The sequence below is a fragment of the Amblyomma maculatum genome, chromosome 1 (genome assembly GCF_055883805.1).
Source record: "Amblyomma maculatum isolate TAMU_Amacu chromosome 1, ASM5588380v1, whole genome shotgun sequence".
NCBI classification, from domain to species: Eukaryota; Metazoa; Arthropoda; class Arachnida; order Ixodida; family Ixodidae; genus Amblyomma; species Amblyomma maculatum.
The window spans coordinates 119,308,251-119,333,410 of NC_139344.1; the positions used below are offsets into that span (position 1 = coordinate 119,308,251).

The 25,160-nt window shown below is 46.0% G+C and overlaps 1 pseudogene across 1 annotated transcript in view; it reads left to right on the plus strand.

Moving 5' to 3' along the window:
* LOC146203710 (cyclin-dependent kinase 1-like) overlaps positions 1 to 23,767 on the plus strand; it is a 37,075-nt pseudogene extending 13,308 nt beyond the window's left edge. The window contains exons 6-8 of the transcript XR_014703910.1: positions 2,605 to 2,673; positions 8,709 to 8,850; positions 20,998 to 23,767. The product of XR_014703910.1 is annotated as a cyclin-dependent kinase 1-like (transcript). The remainder of the gene's footprint in view (positions 1 to 2,604; positions 2,674 to 8,708; positions 8,851 to 20,997) is intronic.
* The last annotated feature ends 1,393 nt before the right edge of the window (positions 23,768 to 25,160 follow it).

Below are 25,160 nucleotides of genomic sequence, written 5' to 3' on the forward strand. Positions count from 1 at the left end.
TTCACTCAAGCCTTCCTGTTGCTCTAATACCTTTGAAGCACTCTTACATGCTTGTCACCCTCAAATGCCGACACTTTTCCTCTGAAATGTCCTCCTAGTCATCCTGTATGGCACATGTGCCATTTACTTGCACGAGAATTGCACACTCTGTAAGCTCTTCGGGAGCACACAAGATCCACATTGCAGATACGAGTTCCTCAAAGATTCTGGTACCTCAGCAGTCTCTTGGATGCTGATAGGGAACAGAATTTAGCTAAGGCAATCTGAAGTGCATCATGTATGAGTTGGTACACTTCAGCTGCATTGTATGAGCACACCTGGGTTTTGTCTCTTCTAAATAGTGAAGAATTTACTCTAGGAACCTGAAAAAGTTGTCCTTAGTAACCTGGTGTCTCTTGTAACCATGTCTCTTGTATGCAATGTTGTTAACATGGCAGACATAGGAAAACTAACCAAACCATTTTCAAATGTCTCTTATAATCGAGTGTCTCTTGTAATGAGATCTAACTGTAATGGGGAAGCACTCATTCTCAGTTCCTGACATATACAACAAAAAGGATGCTGATATGGAACAGAATTTAGCTAAGGGAATCTGAAGTGCATCATTTATTAGTTGGTATGCTTCAGCTGCATTGCATGAGCACACCTGAGTTGTGTCTCTTCTAAATAGTGAAGAATGTATTCCAAGGACCTGAAAAAGTTGTCCTTAGTAACCGAGTGTCTCTTGTAACCATGTCTCTTGTATGCAATGTTGTTAACATGGCAGACATAGGAAAACCAACCAAACCATTTTCAAGTGTCTCTTATAACCGAGTGTCTCTTGTAACGAGATTTAACTGCCAAGGCAATCTGTCGCCGAAGGGTCTACAGTTGTCGCGCTCAATGCCTCTGTCATTCGCTCTCATCTTTATCTGACCCAAGAAGCAAGTGAAAATAGGTACCATTTTCTTTTTTGTGCCTTGTGGCGCAACCAACCGCACCACAGCTTGCAGGAATATCAGGAATTATGCTCGAAAACGCAGCAAGCGCCGCGCGTCCAATGCAGACGGCCGTGCTTTTGCCTACACCACAAAAGTCACTGCTGTCACCAGCGCCACCGCATCTCCACTGACGTCACAGGCTGACGCTTGTCTATACCATCGTGCCCAATCTGCCTTTTTCACAAAATGTGTGCGCCCTCTGGGAGTGGTTGAAAATTCGTCTGCTACTGGTTGAAAGCATCCTTGGCGCCAGCGAAATGACGGTGTGTGTTCTTGACAGCTAACGCCATCTATTGCAATCACCTGTCACGGATATTAACTACACATGGCCTCCGAGATTAGCTACGGCTGCGCCGATCGCGGCGGCCAAGAACTGCGCATGCGCAGCTGGGGTTGGTGGTTTGTTTTCAACTAGGGGAGAGGCGCACATGCGCAGAGTGTTCGTGTGAAAAAGGCGGATTGTCTATCCTTCTTCAAGCTGGGATATGTTCTTGTTTGTAGGGGGCTCCTCCAAATATTCCCTTGCTCTTTGTTTAGTGATCTGTAGGTCGGTGGTATACTGCACGCCTTAGTCTACAGTGTTGGGTTATGCCTTTATATCTTACTAGTCAGTCCTGGTCGCTATCACGATAGAGGCCCGGGCTAACTCGGAATGTTAGACCTTGGACGAGCTCGGGAATCCCTTAATTTCCCTGTAGCCGGGAGTGGAACAGTGGCCATATATTATTTGAATATAGTATCTCTTTTCGAGTAGCCTAGATTTAATATATTGCTTGCTTGCTTTGTTATTTTCCCTTCGATATAATTTTTGACCGCAGACTTCGAATCACTGATTAGTATTTTTGTATCTATTCCTGTTATATCAAGTACTATGGCCATTTATTCTGCCATTTTTGCAGAGCTTGTGCGGCACAGAACAGATAGCTTCAATCTCTTGGCTTTCACTTGCTACGACAGTTACCATAGCTGGGCAGTCCTCATACTAAGCGGCATTGAAGTAGACCACATCTGTATGGCTGCCGTAGCACTTTTGTAGGGCCTCGGCTCTTTTGATTCTTTTATTCTTACGATGGTTCTGGGTGTGTTTCTTTCTTTCTGGACTGGGAGGATTTTTAACCTTTTCGTGATGTCTATCAGTACTATGTCTGTTTTTGTGCCACTTTGGCACAAAAACAGGAGGTACTAGGAGGTACTAGGAGGTACTGAGGCTCTTTAGTATGTCTCTCCCTCTTTGTATTCTGGTGAGTCTTTCCTATTTCGAGATCCTGCTGGTTTCAGTAATTTCATCAAGCGCGTTTGATATGACAAGCTTCATGAGCCTTTCTGTTTGCATGCAGTGGGGAAGTCCCAGAGCTGCCTTGATACTTTTCCTAATGATTCCCTCTATCTTTTTCACATTTAGTGAGGCGCAGATATAGGATCACGTATGCTATTCTGCTGATCACGAATGCCTGCACCAGCCTTAGTAAGTTTTTTTCTTTAATTTTTGTTTTACGGTTAGCAATGCAGCTAATTAGTCTTATAGTTTGTTGCGTGCTGTTTTTTCGAGCCTGCTGTTTGTTTCACTGTGGCATTCATTGCTTTGGAGCCACATGCCTAGTACTGTTGTTTTATCTACTTTCAGTTCAGGGATACCCTTAGTCCTTACCTCAATTTGGGGTTGACCTTCTCCCGTTCTGCTCCACGGTGGTTGGTAAGTGAAGAGTTCCGACTTTTATGGTGAGCATGTAAGTCTTACCGGGGTTATTTACTCACCAGCTCCACTGCTTGTTGGCTAGTACTTTCGATATGACCGTCACTGCCACTTGCTGTCCAGAGGGATATCCGTGTAGATACTTTGTCTTAGGCCCTTGATTTCGTTCAGTTTCTTTGGCAGTTCGATTATTGTCATAATAAATAACAACAGGGAGAGAACCGATCCTTGCGGAGTTTCCTTACTGCTCATTTTAATGTTACTTAGTTTGTCTTCTGCTATTTCTGTACTAGGTTTCCTGTCCACAAGGAAGTTCTTAACATAGCGAAACATCTTTTTCCCCATCTTGATTTCTTGTAAGTTCTTAAGAATCGCCTCATGCTTGACATTATTGAGTGCTTTTGTTAAGTCAAACCTAATGATTGCTCTGGTGTCCTTAGTCTCTTCTTCTATTATTTGATATTTTATGATGTGTAATTACATCCTACGTGGATAAGCCTGGTCTCAAACCTGCCATGGTGTTGGGACATAATCCCTTTTCTCACATGTGTTAAGTCTTGTCTGTAAGACATGCTGCATGAGCTTCCCCACATAGGATGTTAAGAAGGTGGGTCTTAGGTTGTCTAATAGCAATTTCAATGGAATGTTTTTGAGAGTTGTTCTAGCTCCCAGCATTCCTGCATATAATTTGTGAGGTCACTGATTGACTCGTTTAAGTTTTGCAGCATCATATTGCTTATATCGCCTGGGCCAGCTGCCGATTTTGTTTTGGGGTGGCTGAATTCTGGCCTGACCTCTGACTGTTAGATTGGCTTGTCCAAGTCAGGATCTTCTTTGCCTTGATAATCCGGAAGAGTTGCATGATGATTGTGTCTTCTATATGTCGCGTTGTTAGCTTTTCTGAGTTCTTTTCGTGTTCCTTTATAGCTGTGAACAATTTGTTGCATTTTTTGTCTTTGTGGCTGTATACTGCCTTCCAGTTCTTGCAGATAATGCAACAGCTGCCATGTCTTTGCTAGACCTAGGAAGCTTTCCATATCGTTGCATACTGATTCCCAATTTTGTTTCATTAACATGTAGTCTTTTATCGTCCTGTTTAATCTGGCTAGCCTTCACCTAATTGTCCTGTTCCATTTCTGTTGTTTATTTTTCCTCTCCAGGCCTACTTTGGCTTACCAGAGGTGCAGGAGCCCCACTGTCTGTGATTTCAAGTTTTGCCTCTTTGGGTTTTTCTTTAGTTTCTTCCTTTGTATCTGCGTGTAGGTTTGTCATCCATCCCTAGATTCTGTGATACCTCTTTCTATCATTTGCCTTTGTATTTCTTGGAAGTTATCTCATTCGGTTGTTGTGATCTTCTCTTTCTTTTTACCACTGTCTCAGTGATGTAGTAGTCGCTTCCTAAATTTTCATTAGTGTTGCACCACATGGCCTGTCATACTGCACTAAGAAAGGTTGGGGTCCTGGGGGGTGTCCCCAGATACTACACTGTTTCTCATTCTTGTAGGAGTGGATGGGTCTGTGATTAGGGTATGACATGTCTGTTTCACCTTCTGCCAGAGGGTTCTTCCCCTTATATCCTCTTGCTTATATTCCCATGCTGGGTGTGAGGCATTAAAATCCAAATCCTCCACAATCACTAATGGCTGTTTATTTACAATTTTTTTTTTGGCTGCATGGATCAGATACCAAATTTGATTCTTGTTTGCTTTGGTGAGCTATATATGTTCAGTATGAACAAACTGCCTTCTTTTGCCTTGCTTGGTATTAGTTCGATTAGGCTGTGGTCTACATTTTTTATTTCTGTTTTAACCATGTTTAGTTGTAGCAATGTTTTTTTTGCTGACAAGAGTGCCTACTTGTGTTTTTATTTTCCATCACAGAGAGTATGGATACTTGCCACTTTTTCTTGCCTTGCTACTTCTTGTAATGCTAATATATGTCTGCTCTTTCTCTATTACTTAAGAATTGTTGCAGAATTGTCCTTTTCTAGCCGTAATCTCGACAGTTCTTCTGTCACGTAATGTATCTGTTAGTTTTAACCGCCATGATCGATTTGCATCTCATCTCTTTGTGTCCGTTCTGTTTCAGTGGTTGCGAACCACGTGTCCATCTCTCCCAATTTAATAGTCACTGAATTTTAATAGTAATTAAATTCTTTGCTTACTTCTTCAAAGAAGTTGTCGTTTCTTTTCTAGCTTCTGATCGACTAATTTGCATACATCTTCTATGGGTAGGTTTTGTACTTCTGGTTCTTCTGCCCTTCCTTCTTTAGGGTGATGGGGGTGTGGTGGTAGAGTTTGCAATCTGTTGTGTTGGGTTTGCTGTTTCTGGTTTTTCAGTTTTCTTCTTCAAGCTGTCATTTTCCTTAAGTAGTTGGTCATTTAGTTGTCATAATTTTGTTAGTTCTTCTGTGTGTTGTTTCGTCTGCAGCTTGCCTCTTTTTTTTTTTCCCTGATATGCTCCGCCGAGTTCATACAGTGGCTAGGGCACTCAACTGCTATGCCCAAGGAAGTGGGATTGAATCCCGGTCGCGACGGATGCTTTCTGATGCAGGCGAAAAGCAAGGCACCCATGTGCTATGCAATGTCGTTGTACATTAAAGAACCCAAGGTGGCTGAAGTTTCTGGAGTCCTCTATTATGCCATCTCTCATAGCCTGAGTCGCTCTGGGACTTTAAACCCCATACGCCAAACCAAACCTTTTGATGTTTCCACTGGTACCCTGCTCTTGAGCTCACTCCTGAAGTACATACCTCGCCAATAGTAGCGAAGACGGGTTCTAGTGTGCGTCTTGAAAACTGCGGCGTGGAAAGCTGTACATATTTCGGTCTGTAGATGACGTGGGATCATGAGAAGCCATTTCCGTCCACTTGAATTGTAGTTGCGTCGGTAAAGGAGGTTATCTCGAATCTCATATTGGGAAGCTTGGCGGCGAAGGGCGCGTGAAGGGGTAATCTCCGAAGGGTTAGAGAGGTAGTCATAAGAGAGCCGATCTATAGGTCCTTTCATTGTTCGGCAGGCATGTCACTGACGTCGAGCGTAAACGCCACGGGGTCCAAGACGGAGAAGCTGGCAAGGTTGGCTGGAAGCGGCGAGCGACACAAAGCGTCGATGTCTTTATGCTTGCAACCAGATCGGTAAACGATACAGGTATCATATTCTTGGAAATGAAGCACCCATCGTGCCAACCGGCTGGAGGGGTCTTTGAGCAATGAAAGCCAGCAAAGGGCATGCTGTTCAGTGACTACATCAAAAGGACGGCCGTAAAGGTAAAGGCGAAACTTTTGAGTGCCCAGTCAATGGCCATGCACTACTTTTTTGTTACTGAGTAGTTTGTTTTGGCTTTCGTGAGAGTACGACTGGCGTAAGTGACTACGTATTCACCAAAACCAGAGGGGCACTGAACAAGCACAGCGCCGAGGCCGACACCACTAGCGTCTGCGTGTACTTCGGTGGGCGCCTGGGGGTCAGAATGGTGCAGGATGGGCGAGGCTGTGAGAAGGAGGCGCAAGATATTGTAGACGGCGTCGCATGCTGGTGACCACAGCGAGAAATTTAAGTTATAGCCAAGTAGTTGAATCAGTGGGGCGACAATAGAAGCAAAGTTCTGTATAAAACGCCGAAAGTATTAGCACAGGCCCAAGAAGCTCCTGATTTGCTAAATGGTAGTAAGTTTCGGGAAGGCAGTCACAGCTCAAAGTTTGGCGGGAGCAGGGCAGATACCCTCCTTGGACACAACGTGGCCTGAAATAGTCAGCTCACGAGCAGTGAAACGACACTTCAAGTTAAGCTGCAGGCCGGCGTTCCCAAGACATGTCAAGACCTGCTTCAGGCAAGAGAGGTTGGTCGCAAAGTCCGGCGAGAACACCACGATGTCGTCAAGGTAACAGAGGCACGTCTTCCACTTCAGGCCATGCAGAATAGTGCCCATCATTCGCTCGAATGTAGCAGGAGCATTACAGAGACCAAAAGCCATGACTGTAAATTCAAAGAGACCATCGGGGGTGACAAATGCGGTTTTAGGGTTATCTTCCGCAGCCATGGGTACCTGCCAGTAACCGGATCGTAAATCGAGTGAAGAAAAGAATTCAGCGCCTCGTAAACAGTCCAATGCATCATCTATACGCAGTAGAGGGTAGACGTCTTGCCACGTGATTTATTTAGGCAACAGTAGTCAACGCAGAAGTGAATAGAACAGTCTTTCTTCCTCACCAGAACTACAGGGGAGCACCACGGACTGTTAGATGGCTCGATCATGCCATTCTGAGCCATAGTGTGAACTTGGGCTTCAATAACTCGGCGCTCGGTGGCAGAGACACGATAGGGGCGCTGACGCAGAGGAGCACGGGAACCGGTGTCAATGTGGTGGGTGACATTTGATGTGTGGCTCAAAGCAGGCTGATGAGAGTCGAATGAAGAACGGGACTGATGAAGCAGTGCGAGAAGTTCAGAGTGTTGAGCCTCAGGAAGATTGGCATCGATGGAGCGGAGGAAACTGTCTGGAAACGACTGGTCTAGCGCGACAACAGATGGTGTGAGTGCAGCGAAATCATCAGGCTGTGAAGCGGTTGTTTCATCACCGGTGAGAATGGAATCAATGATCTGTACAGTGCCGAGACATTCACCACGACGCAGGGACATGGGAAATGAGAATAGATTAGAAATCCAGAGTGCGGTGAGGCCAGCTGATGTAGAAAGTACTGCATAAGGCAGGGGAAGACTTTTGTGGTTTAGAAAGATGGGCGATGGTGTTAAAAGGACATCGGTACAGCGGGAAAAAGCACACACGGTGGGCACAAGAACAAAAGAGCACGCAGGGAGGTCAATATCTTTGGCAATGCCGACTTTGGGAGAAGGAACGTCCGGCGACGGTTCGTCAAGCGCAGAAAACTCAGTTCGTCACAAGCACACTTGATCACAGCATTATTACGCGACAGAAAATCTCAACCCAAGATAAGATCATGAGAGCAGAAAGGCAAAACGACGAACTCTATTGCGTACACAACTTCCTGAATGATGACTCGTGCTGCGCACACCGCTATAGGCTCTACAGGCTGAGCACTTGCCGTGCATAGTGAGAATCCTGAAATAGATGTCGTCACTTTGCGCAAGGAACAGCAAATGGACCACATCTCAATGTAACTTGTAAATGTTTCGTCAAGCCGCTGTGATCGATCATGCAGGCGTTGTTTGGTGCGGAGCTTGCACACAGCAGGGCGACCAAACACGGTTGTAAAATTAGCCTTAAATGAGTCCCACATCGTGATATCTGCTTCATGGTTATGATACCACAAGCTGGCAATGCCGGTCAAATAAAAGATGACGTTTGTTAACTTTGTGGCGTCGTCTCACTTATTACATGAACTCATCGCTCGTACGAAGCAAGCCAGTCATCATAGTCTGTGTCGTCGGTCTCGGTGAAGAGCTGGATCTCACTAGCATAAGGAGCCAGAGCATACAATCGGCGGGGTCATCAGGCGGCTGGTGGGTGTTCGTCTTCAGCCTTACGAGTTACCGGGAGCTTGCAGGTGCGAAGCTCCAGCGTAAGGCAAGGTTATCAGGCCGTACCTCCACCAAATGCAGAAGAAAGACGTCTAGGACTGCGTCAAGGTCGGCGAGGAAGCGGGGCAATCAAGACCAACACGATCTGCGCAATGGCAATTCCACAACTGCTTCTTCTTCGTCAGCGTCCAGCGAAGGGGTCCATCTTCTTCTTCACATTTGTAATGTGTACAGGAGTGATTGCCATCATTTGTTAGGCCAAGGCTACTTCTACATTCTTTTCCAAATGTCTGCCACGGAGTCCGTTTCTGTCGACGTAACGAATTTGGGTCAAGTGTTGACAAGGGTGTTGCATTTTGAAACTTAATTCTCCCAACAATAATGCATCTTTTGCTTGCATAAATATACCAACAGACTGCAAAAGAGCCATGGAACAAATTTATACTTAGAACAAAAATATAAAATCGTCCTTAGTGTTCCTTTGATGGTTTAATCTATCATCTGAACTTTGCTGTGCATGTACTCTTTGTGCAGGACCCTGGGAACACCAACGGTACTGACGTGGCCAGGTTTAGCCAAGCTCCGGAACTACAAGCCAACCTTCCCCAGCTGGAAGGACAACATCCTGCCTAGTCTTGTGCCAGAAATGGACAGTGATGCTCTAGATCTTCTCAACGTAAGCATTAGGGATTGCATGTGCACTATCCGAATGATTTTTTCAACTCCAATAATTCAGACTTGTGTGATATTTCATAATTTACTGAAGAACCATCAGGCGTCTCATAGGAATATGTGCATATCCGTAGACCATAGGTGGGTGCTGTGGAGTCCAGAAGTTTAATCTTTTTAAACAGATGCCAGCAATGTCGTGAAGGTCTGTTACAAACAACTGGCCCCTTGCTGTCATGAAAGACGCCGTCTTGATTTTAAATAGAATTGATCCCAACAATGAGTGATCCGACACACTGGCTTGGATATTCTTGGCTATATCTACCTCATTGTAGCTGCTCTGGTTAATGCCATGTCTTCACTTCCATCAGGATGGCCTACATAGGAGGGCATGTCAGAGCATTTAAAATGGGACAGTGGCAGCATCCACCTGGGCTTATATGACACTGCACGTGGAGCGGGGCTATATTACTTTATTAGTAACATTCATGCAGGGCAGATGAGGGGCATGTGAGGGTGGGATTTACACTAAACACTAAAGGATCTTAAAATGGCCAAGTTTATTTCAAGAAGTTTATAAATAATTAATTTATTTATTTTTTATTATTCCTCGAAGGTCTTTAGCCGGGATATTACATGAGGGGTGGGCAAACATGGAAAAAGATATTTATGAGGGAAGGCTTGAAAGATGGGCTACGATTGAAGACTAAAGCGTGGCAGGTCACTGATGGTGGCAATATGGTCAGGCAGGCAATTCTAATCTTTGGCAGTGTGAACGAAAAATGAGTTTTGGTGTGTGACAGTGCGCGTGCGCGGGAGATACGTGGTCTGATTACATTGTTGAGAGGAGGCAATGAGTGATAAAATGTATGAAAAAGAATGAGGCGGGCAGTTTTACGACGAGATAATGGGGGTAAGGCTAAGCTGTGCTTTTAAAGCTGTAATACCGCTGCTGTAAGAATAATCCGATAAAATAAATCTAGCGGCGTGGTTCTAAATGAATTCGCAGATTGTTATTAGGTTACTGTGATGAGGGTTGAAAATAGCGCTAGCATATGCTAGTTTCGGACGAATTAGGGTCTTGTAGGCAAGTAATGTAAGAAAAGATGCAAGTGCCAGATTACGACGTAAATAGCTTAGCAACCGATTAGCCGAGTTAATGATGCTGTTAACATGACATGTCCAGGTTAAATCATTAGAGATATGGACACTTAAGTATTCGTAGGAGGCAGAAAGGACAACAGGGTTGTTGTTAATATAATAAGTAGGAGCGACATAGTTACGGCGGCGGTGGAATGATAGCTGGAAAGTCTTACTTACATTCAGCGTCATGAGCCATTGGTCACACCATGCAGGCACTTTGTTAATAATATCTTCTCGCAGGCCTGAAGTATCTGCGTGATTAGTTATTGGTTGGTATATGACACAATTATCAGCGAATAGGCGAATTTCGGACGAGGTGTTATAAAGTAGGTCATTGATATATATTACTAAGAGAAGAGGCCCAAGGACAGATCCTTGGGGTACTCCGGAGAGGATAGGAGACATCGGAGAGGAATGAAAGTTTACGTACACAAATTTGTGTTGATTAGCCAAGCATTCTTGGATCCATTCCACCACAGGCAGATAGAGATTAAGATTCGAAAGTTTAAGTATTAGGTGCTTATGGGGAACCTTATCAAATGCCTTTTCAAAATCCAATAACAAGGCGTCATCAGGAATGTTCTGGTCAATGGAAGATTGCAGGTCCTGAAAGAAACGAGCAAGCTGAGTGTCAAATGAGCGTCCTTTGCGAAAACCATGTTGATTAGGGTGGAAGAAACTAACAGATGACAAAAAGGTAGCTACGCTCGAATAAATAACATGTTCCATGATTTTGGAGCAGATGCAAGTGATGGAAATGGTTTGATAATTATTTGGAGCTGATCCAATGCCTTTCTTAAATACGGGAATTATTTTGCCAATCCGCCAGTCTTTTGGAACATAACCAGTGGTTAGTGATTGCTGAAACAGGAGAGACAAGATTAAACTGCAAATGAGTTTAGTGTTCTTTAATACCTTAGCATCGATGCCGTCAACCCCAGCAGAAGATGTACTTTTTAACTTGTCAATAACTTTAGTGAAGTGTTGAAGTGTCGACCCTGGCATAACAAACATTAAAAACAGAAAAACAGTAAAGCAGAGCACTTTCCTTAATGGAGGCACTGGCTTCATCTCTCTTCTTCCACTGGGTTCCCCTCCTCAGTCTTCGCAACTGTCGCAGACACTGTTTGCGATTGTGGCACACTCGTGGCATGACCCACAGCTCCATCGCAGTGCGGTACTAGGGACATGCGATCATGCGGGCATGACCAGAGCGGTACTAGGGACATGCGATCATGCGGGCATGACCAGAGCTTCACACATGCTTCAATACAATCTAGTGTTATTGCTTGGAAATCGATCACAGGAAACTGCGAAGTTCACAAAGCAAATTTAAGTGTATGAGTTTTTTGGACTGTTGATCATTCAGACAGCACATACCAATCTGAATGATCAGTTTGGTGCCTTTATCTCTAGCTTCTGTCAGGAGCTGGCACATTCCTAGGGTTTCTTTGTGAGTGTGTCCACGAGAGAGAAAGTGCATACCACTGTGTTCTATTTTTTTTTAGGGGGAAAAAGCATCATAAAGGTTATTAATGAGGTCACAGATAGGAACTTTTCAAGGAGCATGTCCTTTTGTGCACTGTCTTTTAATTTCATCTAAAGCGCGGTCCTTGCACACTTATATATAATATTGTTATGTGGTGTACCACGCTGGCATTCAGCAAGTGAAGAAAGAAGTGTCTGGGTGTGTGGACGAAGACACTCAGTGTTGAGTTGTGCAGCTAAGCGGTGCCCATCGATTTTCAGAGTGGTGTTACCCATCGGTGCGTGAATTCCACTCATAACATCTTTGGTGGAGGTGAAATCATCGATCCTCTACAACAGGCTGGATCTCCGCAGTGGATGCCACGTCGGTACCGTCACTATGTCCACAGACCCCACCCCCTCTACGGCCACTGCCCAACAGTCGTCATGGCTCAACCCCGGGACCCGGGCACCTTTTGCGGAACCGACGACATTGATGTGGACGACTGGTTGGCACTCTACGAACTAGTGAGCAAACACAACCGCTGAGATGCAATGTTCATGCTGGCAAATATCATATTTTATTTGACCGGCACCGCGCTCGTCTGGTTCGAAACGCATGAAGATGAACTGACATCTTCGGACGTATGCAAACAGAAGCTTCACGACCTCTTTGGCAAACCCATTGGACGCCGCCTTGCTGCTAAGAAAGACCTGGCATCTCGCGCCCAAACATCATCCGAATCATATTTGCTACATACAAGACGTCCTATCCCTGTGCCAAAAAGTCGACTCGGCCATGAGTGAGGAAGATAAAGTAGGCCACATTCTAAAGGGTATAGCCAACGACGCTTTTTACCTCCTCTTATGCAAGGACTGTTCAACTGCGGACTCTGCTCTTCAGGTGGGCCGGCGCTTCGAGCAGGCGAAACAAAAACGCATATGTCACTGTTTTGACCGCCTGCCGAACACAGCTGCTACCTCGTCCTGTACTGACCTACCTACTCTCCGTCAGCCTTCCAACCCGACTGACTTGACACGAATCGTCCGCCGAGAACTCGAGGCCATGGCTCCCGCTGTTTCCTCATCTCAGCTGACAGACAACACCCTTCCCTTCCTATGGTATCCTTCATCCAGGCTGTTGTTCTCCAGGAGGTTGCTAACATGGGCATCTCTACTGGCCACGTCCCAGACACCAACTACAACTCAGCCCCTCCTGTGATCGCTGCTGCCTCTAACCCCAGCTTTATGCCTCGATACCGCTCCCGCAATCCTAATGACTGGCGTACCTCTGACGATCGCCCCATCTGCTTAAACTGACCTCCCATCACTGCCTCAACCTCTGGTCCATGCCGTCACGCCCCTTCTACTACGTCAATCACAGTGGAGTCCCTGCACCGCACCGTTCCTCGCCCCACCCTGACCCGTCTCGTGTAGATCCTGTTCCACCTGTTCGTGTTTCCAGCCGGTCGCCTTCCCCGCAAACCCGACATTCTTGCTCTCCTCTTCCTCATCGTAATTCTTCACCGTCCTATGCCGGCCGCTTCTCGGAAAACTAGACGATGCAGCTCCCGGAGGTGATGCTGCATTCGCGACCCGGACTAAAAAACCTCTGTTGGCCTTTGCTCCACAATCGAACCTTATCGAAGTCTTAGTGGATGGTGTTCCTGTCTCTGCCCTTATTGACACTGGTGCCCAACTCTCTGCTCTCAGTTCCTCGTTTCGTCGTGGCCTGAAGAAAGTCCTGACGCCAGCAGTTTCGCCCACCGTTCGTGTCGCCAATGGCAGCCCTGCTGCCGTGCTTGGTATGTGTACCGCCCGTGTAACCATTACTGGTCATCACACACCAGTTTTATTCACCGTGCTCCAGGAATGCCCCCATGACCTGATCCTTGGCCTTGACTTCTTGACCGCTCACTCAGCCCTTATTGACTGCTCAACCGGCATTCTACGCCTTGACCTTCCCCTCTGCTCTGAAGACCTCTCCACGCCACCTCGCCTCCACTCAGCAAAGTATTCCCGCCTCCCTCCGGAAGCTGTTATTTATATTCCTATGTGCCCTTTCCCGCCCGTGCCCAATGGAGACTACCTGGCGTGCCCAATTACAGACGTCGTCCTGCAGCGTCACGTCATCCTTCCACATCCATCGTACACATATCTCAGAATCGCCACTCTCCCAGTCCTAAACTTCAGTCCCGACGGAATTTCATTAGCTGAAGTTTCCCCGCTGACCGACTGTGAAGTTTCAGCCCTAACTACCGACCCTCCTTCTGCACCTTGCACAGCCCCTCCCGCTCCTATGTCGTCTCCTTTACACCGTGATCCTGTTTCCAGCGTGATTGCACCGACCTGCAACCCGATTTTGTCGACACGCTGTACAAGCTGTTACTTTCATATAGCGACATTTTTGATTTTGGGGCCTGACCTCTTGGCCCAACATCTATTGTAGCCCACCGCATCGACACCGGCGATGCTGCTCCTGTTCACAAGCGACCGTACCCTGTCTCTCTTTCCGAGGGCCTGATGATTCAACGTGATGTCGACAAGATGCTGGCCGACGACATCATTGAGCCTTCCAACAGTCCCTGGGCGTCACCGGTTGTGCTAGTTCAGAAAAAAGATGGGAGCTGGAGATTTTGCATTGACTATCGCCACCTCAACAAGTTGACCAGAAAAGACGTCTACCCTCCTCCACGCATCGATGATGCACTTGACTGCTTACATGGAGCCAGCTACTTTTCCTCCATCGACCTTCGCTCTGGCTACTGGCAAATCTCCCTTGATGAACGAGACCGTGAAAAAACGGCATTTATCACTCCCGACGGCCTATACCAATTTAAAGTCATGCCGTTTGGCCTATGTAACACCCCTGCAACTTTCGAACGAATGACGGACTCGTTGCTGTGCGGCTTCAAGTGGACGACTTGTTTCTGTTACTTAGACGACTTCATTGTTTTCTCGTCCACTTTTGACAGCCACCTCTCTCGCCTTTCTACCATTCTCGAGCTACTCCGCCGCGCCGGTCTTCAACTCAACTCCAAGAAATGCATTTTCGGCCATCGGGAAATCAAAGTTCTTGGCCACTTAGTGAATGCTGCTGGTGTTCAGCCTGACCCCGATAAGGTTCTTGTCGTTCTTACTTTTCCCACACCGCGTTCATCTAGTGATGTTCGAAGTTTGCTTGGCTTGTGTTCGTATTTTCATCGTTTCTTCCAGAACTTCGCAGCCCTTGCTCGCCCTCTCACCACCCTACTGAAAAAAGATGCACCTTTCTCTTGGGGCCCCAAGTAGTTTAATGCTTGACTGCGAGAGGCCTTGAAGAACAGGGAGGCTATAACGCAGAAGACCTTCACAAAGTGCTCCATAAAGCCGTAATAAGGAATCGGTAGAGCAGCCTCTTCTGGTCGTTGTCATACACAAACTACTTCCTACATAAAATAGGCATAGCGAGCAGGCCTCTGTGCTCTACATGTGATGTGTGTGAAAATTTTGAACATTTGGTAACCTCCTGTCAACGGTTTACTGCACATCGCAGGACACTGCGCAATAATTTAAGCTTACGTAAAGAAACAACCTTGCGCCTTGAACATGTCCTGGGTCCTTGGTGCGACGGATCGTCTGCTGCGCGAGCTACCAAGGCCTTACTAACTTTTCTGAAGGACACAGGGTTGATTAATACCCTTTAAAACTCATCTGTGTGTGATTATGTGCGTGTGAAAGTTAACTTTTCTTAAGGACACAGGGTTGATCAATACCCTTTAAAACTCATCTGTGTGTGCTTATGTGCGTGTGAAAGTGTGCGACACCGATTCTCTTTTTTTCTCATTTATTTCCCCTTCCCCTCCCACACTCTGTCACCCTCATCCCTCAACCCTCATCAGGAGTAGCATGCTAGGCTTACCACCAGGCAGACATCTCCTGTTGCCATTAAAATATATCTCTCTCTCTCTCTTTCTCTTGGGGCCCTGACCAAGCTGCAGCTTTCTCCGAACTTATCGCAGCTCTCACCAATCCACCCGTCTTGGCCCATTTCAACCCTTCGGCCCCCACTGAACTCCACACTGACGCCAGTGGTCACAGCATTGGAGCTATCCTCGCTCAGCGACACCATGACCGCACCAGAGTGATTGCGTATGCCAGCCGCCTACTATCTAAGGCAGAACAAAATTACTCTATCACAGAGAGGGAGTGCCTAGCTCTTGTTTGGGCTATTGCGAAATTCCGCCCTCATTTGTTTAGACGACCCTTTAATATTATCACGGACCACCATGCCTTGGGCTGGCTATCTACACTCAAAGACCCTACTGGACGTTTGGGACTCTGGGCGTTAAGGTTGCAAGGATACACCTTTTCCGTGGTTTATAAGTCTGGTCAGCTTCACCAAGATGCAGACTGCTTGTCCCGTCACCCTGTCGATCCTCCCAGCTCTACGGCCTGTGACATTGACACATGTGTCCTGTCTTTATCGGCCTTTCCCCACATAGCCGACGAACAGCGCTTGGACTCCGCACTCCGATCTATCATCGACCGTCTGACTACCGGCCAGTCTCATCCCGCCCTTGCCATGTTCGTACTCAAGGGGACGCACTATACCACCGCAATATGCGACCTGATGGCACTGAGCTCTTGCTCGTCGTTCCAAAGCATCTGCGCTCTACCATCTTGGAACAATTTCATGATGCTCCCACCACTGGAAATCTTGGCGTGTCCCGCACGTATGACAGCGTGCGCCGACGTTTTTACTGGCCGGGTCTCTGTCGCTCAGTTCAGCATTATGTGGCCGCATGTGAGCTGTGCCAGCGTCGGAAAAAAACATCCGTATTGCCATCAGGACACCTGCAACCAATATCCATCCCGACTGACCCGTTTTTCCATGTTGGTGTTGATTTGCTTGGACCCTTCCTGGTCTCTGCGTCGGGCAACAAATGGATTGCCGTAGCGACCGACTATGCTACGCGGCCACTACCCGCGCGATCCCGACTAGCTGCGCTACAGACGTCGCTGATTTCCTCCTCCACGACGTGATACAACACGGTGCCCCTCGTGAACTACTCACGGATCGTGGTCGCTGCTTCCTCTCCAGAGTGGTTGACGAGCTACTTCGTGTGTGCATCGTCCGCCATAAATTTACCACCGCCTATCATCCTCAGACCAACGGCCTCACAGAATGCCTCAACCGTACACTCACAGATATGTTATCAATGTATGCCTCTGGCGACCATCGGGATTGGGACATTAATCTACCCTTTGTAACATTTGCCTATAACTCTTCTCGTCATGATACCGCTGGCTACTCTCCCTTTTACCTGCTCTTTACCTGCTCTTTACTCCCCTTTAATACATCGCTACCCACTACTGATGCCGCCACTAGTACTTACGCTCGTGATGCCATATCCCGCGCTAATGATGCTCGCCACATTGCACGTGACAGGCTCTTTGCCTCCCAAGGCTCCCAGCAATCCCGTTATAACAGTCGCCATCGCGATGTGCACTACGCCCGAGGCTCTCTACGTTCTGCTCTGGCTCCCATCACGCCGGGTGGGCTTGTGCGAAAACTTTTACCACGCTGCACAGGCCCCTACCATATCTTGCGCCGAGTCACCGACGTCACATACGAAATCGAACCTTTGAACCCGAAGTCTTCTGCACCACGAGCTTCCGACATTGTGCACGTGACACGACTCAAGCCGTGTTATTTATGCCCTGCTTCGTTTACCTAGAACACACCGGGACTGTGCTTTTGCGGCGGGCGTAATGTTATGTGGTGTGCCACGCTGGCATTCAGCAAGTGAAGAAAGAAGTGTCTGGGTGTGTGGACGAAGACGCTTGGTGTTGAGTTGTGTGGTTAAGCGGTGCCCATCGATTTTCATAGTGGTGTTACCCATCGGTGAGTGAATTCCACTCGTAACAATATGTTATGGAAGGTCTTTTGTCGGAAGCTTTTACAAAATACATCTCCAGAGAACTTGCTAAAGTGTAGGCTGTTGGTTTCATTTGATATCTAGGAAATGCAGCAAGAATAAAATCTCAGTCCTGCCCGTCATAGAATTTGAGTTTATCGTTTTGAAGTTGCAGCTTCTGAAATGGAGAGAAAAATTTGTATTCTTATTTATGATGACACCTTTTAACTAGGAAAAAGGAATTGATGATGGTTTACTTCACATTCTTGTGCTACTTTTTGACAAATATATTCAGGCCAGACTTGGAAGGATCCTGCATTCTCATAGTAGTTGTGCTACAAATGTAGAGCAGCATCTCTCATTGTGCAGATATGGCACAGGGTCATCACTCTCCATGTCATCAGTGAAGTACTGATACTCAGTTTTCACTTCAGCTATCAATTCATCAAGGCTTCTCTGGCATGTGCTGACATTTTCGTCCACTTTCTCTTAGTTGTGTCACATGAAAGAGGTAGTGGGTGTTGCTTGTTTCCTCTTGAGTGATTCATTCCTGCATTTGAAGGTTCACATATTAGAAGCATTTCTTCACTGTAAAGACTTGTACCTGTCCCCAAGCATGGGTCAGAGTGTGGGCAGCGAACAGCAGATTTATGCTGTAAACCTTCCCACTCTCTGCAGGGAGCAACATTAGATGTAGCACCTGGTGACTTCAGTGAACTTTGATATTGTATGTTAAGCCGCAGTCCATTGACTGGACTACAGTTTTTGCACTGGCCGGCAAGAATTCAAAGCTATTGGATTTCGTTACTTCTACCTGGTCATGGTCAGGGTAGTTATCTGTGATGGCAGCTTTTCTGCCCACCCCGGTATATGTTGTTTCCCTCCTGCAGACAGTTCTCAAAATAATCGGCATGGTTAATTTTTTTTTTTTTTTTCTGGTAGTTTAGTTAGTCACAGGCAGCTCTCATGTGCCCCTGAAGCATTGCAGATAGACTTTCCCATAATAAACAGCTTCAGCTTTTTATTCTCTTCTATATTAGTGCTTCCAATTAGTGCAATCGGCTCCTTACCAGCTTCTCTTTTTGCACAGACTTTGCTTTTGAAGGCCAAGGTTTTTGATAGGAATCTCTAAAATAATATCATTTCGTCAATGTTAGAGATGTCTTACAGCTCATAGCTGTGCAAAATTTCCAACCGCACCTGTTACTAGTGGATACAGACATCTTTTTTGTTCTCTGCACTTTGACCTGAGATGGACTGACGGCAGTCCTTGAGCCGGCTCATCTATTCATTGTAGATCCTCATTTTTAGGGCTAGCTCACAATTTTCTCTTCTAAAAATCACTGTTAATTGGGAAAACTAGCACTATAAAGTTTAACAGCATCAAGAGAGCGTCCCCATACTTTTCATATGGGGTTGTCTGCATCCATGTTCAGGTTGGAGTAATGGTTTCATACTTAACAGCACATTGAATCATGGCTTTATCTTTTAAACCTGAGACAGCTTGAACTTTGGGAATGTTTATTGTGATTTTCATCATCAGTAGTCCTTGTATGTATGTCGTAGGCAATAGTGGTTTCTGTGGCTGTTTCTTTGCTCTCTGTATCGCACAGATTCCACATAAGCGTGATGTAACTTGACATTTGAAAATTCTTTGAATGGCTTTTGGATTGGCTTGACCTGATTATTGCATCGGCTGTTAAGGGTATTTTCATGGTCCGAAGACTTCAGTTTGAGACCATCAGTGTGAGTGTACTTGTAGGCACCCACGCAGAATCCAGATATTAGGTTCGTCTTTTAAAACCAACAGTAACAAAAAAGGAATGTTTCAGTTCGCAAGGTAGTTTTAATGCTGAATAGCTAGAAAGCCAGCCATATTATCCTATGGAATTTCATTTTATTTTCACATTGTGAAGTGTGCACAAGTGAACGTCTGACTATTTAAAAACTTTATCGATGGCTCGTACACCTTCATACCCAGGGTGGCGATCCACGGCTTCTCCAGCGACAGGACTGATATCTCTTGTGGTGAGCACTATCGAATCTGCTGCCATCACATCCCTCTTTTTTTGTTAAAGGTAGAGTCTAACTACAGGCTTGGCTGTGCGGCTCACACCAGTGACAGTGGTACCAGCAAGCACGGATGTCTGCATGTTCTGCAGTGATTTTATGCCATTCAGTTGTGGAGGCATGCTGTTACGCTGTGGAGTCTTATGAAGGTCTTCAGCTGGAATTTTGCCTGCTTGATGAGTGTGGGCGGTTTGTTGTTGTGGGGTCAGCGTAATTGTAGATGTGTTTCTTCTTAAAACCCTTGACTCATGTGGGGCACGTAGGACCTCATAGCTGGATGGCTGTCCAACACAGTGGTTGTGATCCTCTTTCGAGGTCTTTCCCACATGCAAACACGGTTTGCTCACAGAGGGTGCAGGTCTAGCACTTTTGTCATAGTACTTCTTTTGCTTCATGCATGCATTCAAGATCTTCATTGAGACACTCAATTACTTTTGGTCCCAGCAGTTCATTCTTGGTTGGAACTGTTCTTGTTCTGCTTTCGTACATATGCTCAGCAGCATATTTTTGGTGATCTCGCCGCTTGGGAGCTGCCATGTTGACTTTTTTGTTTTCAGTTTTTATGGTGCAATTCTGGGCTGTTTCCATTTTCCCTGTGGTCACACACATGCATTGCATTGCATGTGGAAAGTGTTTGACTCTTAGGGTGTGGTGGCCGTCCAAAACAATGAGCGTCCTTACTTTAGATTAAGAATGATGCAGTGCATGGCCCGCAGTATCGTATGTGCTACTAAAGATAAGCATCAATGAAAATGGCAAAGTTATCTGCATGCACTCTGCAAGGCAGGCATCCATTTTTGAGCCCTGTTCATTTTGGGAATGGTGAGGCGTGGGGTTCTCCTGTGCAAGTTATAATGCAGAGCAAGGGCTTGGGGGCAGCTTGAGCTGTTACATGCATCATCAGCAACTGTATGGAAGAACCTTCAAAAGCATTGCAAGATATGATATGCAGCGTAAAAGAAAAAAACAAGGTGGTGATTAGAGGCCATGTAGGCATAACTCAACATTTTAAGGATTTCTATTGGTGAAGTGTCACTGCATTTTCCGTCTTTCAGAGGTACTGTTGTTCTGTGAGTTGTCGTGGTGACCTTTGAATCTTGCAAACAAATTTTCAGATGTTTGCATCAGTTTCTACCTTGCAAGATACAACATGTGACACAAAAGAAACAAGGATGTGACCAGAGGACATGGAGGTGTAACTAAACATTTTTAAGATTTTTCTATGTGAAGTGTCACTGCATTTAAGAATGCATTCGTAAGGCTACTATGTAAATTTTCGGAGTGAAAAATTTTTATGGCATGGTTACTCTTTAGGCAGCCAAGTAAAACACCACTTTATGTCCCCACTCCCCCTCTCATCCCTGGATTCTAACACTGACCAGTTGGCAGATATGCCATCACTGTAAACTTGAAAAACTGCAGTGCAGTTGAAATGCTTTGTAGACCAGTTGGGCTGCTCCCATGCACCGATTGATGGGTAGTTGAAACCTACTATTTACAATTATCTACAATTTTCTTGTGTTCATCTAGTATTTGTGGTTCATGTATATCTTGATGTAAACATTCTTTTACAGACGATGCTCATCTACAACCCTGCAGACAGGATCACTGCCAGGGCAGCCCTCAACCACAAGTACTTAAATTGAAGTGCTTCCAGTGACCTTTTTTTTTTTTACCTTTTTTTTTTTTTTTTTTCAGTGCTGGGTTCAACAGAGAGTCAGTGACCATGGACACTTCTCATCTTTAAATGTTTGTACTCAAAATTCATGGTCTTGTCCAGAGAGATGATTGCAATGTATATTTAGCTTTATGTGCATGTCTTGTTTGTGTACATGTTTTGTGTGGTTTGTGTACATACTTCCAGTTTCTAAGAAATTAATTGCAAATTGTCGAAGTTTACACAGTATATTTCACAAGCACAATATTTTTTTTAGCCTTTGAGTTAACATTGCTCGAAATGGCCATTATGTCCGGCTTGAAAAAGAAATAGAAAAAGCTTCCAAAACAGTGGGAGGTGTGACCTTTGAGGTTTCTGGAAGCAAAAGTTGTTGGGCTAAGCGTTGTAATGTTGTACAAACTTATTGAGCAACCATGCTTACAGCCCACAGATGGAACCCTCCTTCTCTGTCTTCTTGCCTTTACTCCACTTTGTGTGTCATTATTTTCAACCCAGAAAGCATGGTACCTTAAAACACACTGTGCTTATGAGGAAAGCTATCTGAAACGATCAGTGCAAAATTGACAGCTCTGTGGATGCATTTGTAAGAAGTGTTTTACATTTTATTCAGCTGCAGTGGTGTATCTTTCACATTTTAGCTGAATGATGGCTCTTGAGGGCATGCCCCACAGGCACCTACATAAGAAAATGCTCATCTTGTGTACGCACACTGTTACTGCAAAATTCCAAGCAAGCGCCCCCTCTAACTTCACTGCTAATTTCACATTTTCGCGCTATTGCGAGAAAGCCCCCTTCTCCCGTGCTGCACCTCCTCGCTCCCTACCTTTAGCCCAGGGGCTCAATCTTTGCACGTCGGTCACATCAAGTCACGTGACAACAAGGACGGCGTGATGTGCAGCTGTGGCGCAAACCAGTGTGCGATTCTATTCATGATTACATAATTTCAACAGGTAGATTCCAATGCTGGGTATGAATTCATCACTTTTTATTTTTTCTAAATTCTAGGTAAACATCCATATTTATCTGCATACTGCATTCCTTGAACATATGTATTTACAATCTACAATGCACACTGGCCAATCCCCCGCCGTGGGTATGCGCCATTTTGTCTGAGGTCATCATTCCGCGCTGCGGTCGTCTCTGGCTGCAGTCGGGGCGAGTGAACTTTGTTGCGGACTCATTGTATCATGACATACTTGCGGTCAGACATTCGGCAGCAGCTACGTACGGAGAGGCTGAGCGAGATTATTCGCAGTGGCTTGGTGCATAATTGGATCGGAAAGTGGCATTGTTCCTCATCAGTGCCGATGACCTCTCACATTCACTTATCAGAAAAGCATTTGAATGCAAGAACTAAAACGTTTAAGGTCCTTGTAAACTGAAGGGATTTGCGAAGAGGCGTCCGCGCAGCCGCCATGGTCCATGTCCGAAAACAAAGCTCTCAGTCTCAAATTGTCAATTATCTTTAGCTACTGGCTGTGCTGCCCACCTTAACAGCCGGGCTATGACCAGCTGTCTGGCAGCAGGTCTGCTCAGTTTTCTTACTCGGCTGAGTTTTGTAAAGCGCAGAGAGAGTATGTGTCTATGTATATTACACGCGCGCGAGTATACCAAATAAGTGGACACACTGGGCCCTACATTTAGTTGGTTAAATTTTCTTGTGCGTGCGCGCGAAAGGCTCCTGCGAAACGCGAAAGATGTTTAAGAGAAACAGAATAACTGGGAGGTTAACTAGGTGATGCCCAGTGGGGTACCGTACGCGAGTAGAGGGGAATAAACGGAGGAAAAGGAACTAAAACGAAAGATGGCTGAGGAAATCAGGGCATATGGAGCTAGGGTACGCCATGTGCGCGTGTCCCTTACTGCCGAAACGGTAAAATGCAAAGGAACGGGGAGATTATTTTCTGGCTGTATTTAAAAAAAAAGCAATGAGCACAAAAAAAAAATCTGAAGGGCACTTTGGCCCACTACAGTGCGATGAGGCGAAAGCCATTATAGCGCGGTGGATCGTAGCCCTCCACTATGGCAGCTCTATCTCCCTCTCTTCTTTCACTCCCACCTTCCTCCCTTCCTTTATGGCGTGGCACATGTGTCCACGGAGAATTGTGACAGATACTGTGCCTTATCTATCCTGTAAATCAACTTCAAACGCCGCTGATGCCTGCTGTACTAACGCCTCGTAGAAATCTGGGATCTGCTTCTGTTTGCTGAGTGGTGCGGTGTTCGAAGAAGCGGCAAATGAAAGGTGCCGCACGGACGCCTGGATCGGACGCCCGGCGGGGTCATCTTAATACATGCATGGTTGGTTGGTTGCACAACTTTCATTTCCATCGGAAATAGGCGTCCTCGGAAGACGGGGCGTCATGCGCCCGCGCATTAGAGGCTGGCAGGTAGGCCTTGGATTGTTGCGACCTCTTCCGCCAGGGTGCGGTGCTGGATCGCAGGGTCCACGCTTCGCGGCAGGGTATCCCAGGCTTCTCTACTTGTTATATTTTGTCCTATCCCTGGAGATTGTGGGCACTCCTAAATTATATATGAATCTCCTGGTGTCGTCATGACCTCTCGTGATGGTACATCGCGCGCCCCATGTTGAACACAGTAAGCATTTCATTGAACCCATTGGTAACCGCATGAGGCGGCAGGTCCTAGCGATCTGTCGCGCGACGCCGCCGAAGGCCTCATTCTCACAGCCGGTGCTCCTCTCCGTCGCGGCGGCACCGGCCCACCGGCGGGGGACACCGCACGACGGATGGAGCGGCGCGATGTTCAAACGGAAAGGGGCGCCGTTGTTTGGGCGGCCTCGCCGCTCACACGCGACTCTACGTCAGGGCGGTTTTTTTTTCCTCCTGCAAAAAAAAAATAATAAAATAAAAAAAGCGGAGGGCGCCTGCCCTCCCTGCAGCGGTGGAAGTCGTGTGCTCCGCGTCTGTACGAAAAAAAAAAAAAGCGTGCTGTCTAACGTGCTCTAGCAGCAGTTTAGAGTTAGAACGCGTTTTCATCTCGGCTTCGGTAACGGTACAAACACCACGCGTACTGCGCCAAAGCAAATGAGTATAATTATAGCAACCATGTATTAAACCGCAGAAAATTATGCTCACTCCAATAACATTATTCTTCACAATCAGCGAAATTATTCTCAATCAACACAATCACAGAAAGCATAGTGAACTATTCTATCAATAAAAGAATTGTTCGCGACAGCATGGCAATATGGTTTTGATACAAGCATTAAAAATCAAGTTAGAATGGCACCGACTGAAATAATATTTCACGCAAATCTGTCGGAAGTCGAGGTTAGCTGTGCCGTCCTGCATATTGCAAAATTAAATAAAATCGGCATTTTTTGTTAGCCTCTTGTGCTTTGGGGCTGGAAGGCATTGCCATCTTAGCTTCAGTAGCTGTACGCAATTCCACAGTTTACTGCAAAGCGCCGCGCGTACAGCACGGAAGCAAATGGGTACGAATATAAGCAGCGAGTGCTAAAACGTAGTGTAAATGCACACTCTATTTATATTACTCTTGATAAGCAGTTTCGTCACAACTTTCATAAAAGGGGTTCTCTGTCTGGCAAATAGACTGCAACCTTTTCTTGAATTTTTTTTCCCCATTGGTATGGTTTTTCTTTATTTCTTTCCTTAGACCTCCTCCCATTCATGATATTTTCTTGCCGCGCCATTCACCCACTGTTTGCTTTTTTTTCTCTCTTTTCTTTGTTCCGTTTTCTCCTCTGCTCCTTTCCTCACCTCACCCATTACCTCTTTCTTTTCCTTCACCTGTGCGGCAGTCATTTGACTTCTTCGCCTGCCTAGCCAATAGATTCTCCGCCCGTCTGAATCTTTACTGTCCCGAACCTTGTTTGCTACGCCGTACTTGTTTTTGCTTCTGGTTGTATCTATATAATGGATCTTAGCTCAAATTATGATTCACATACTTTATGTGATTTAAGTTTTCCAAGCACCTGTTCTGCGTTTGGATCGGCTTAGGTTTGCGAGGAAAACTACCCGCTTAACTGTTTGCAACGAGGTATCGTTTGCGTAGCTCCGGAATGGAAGGGAGTGA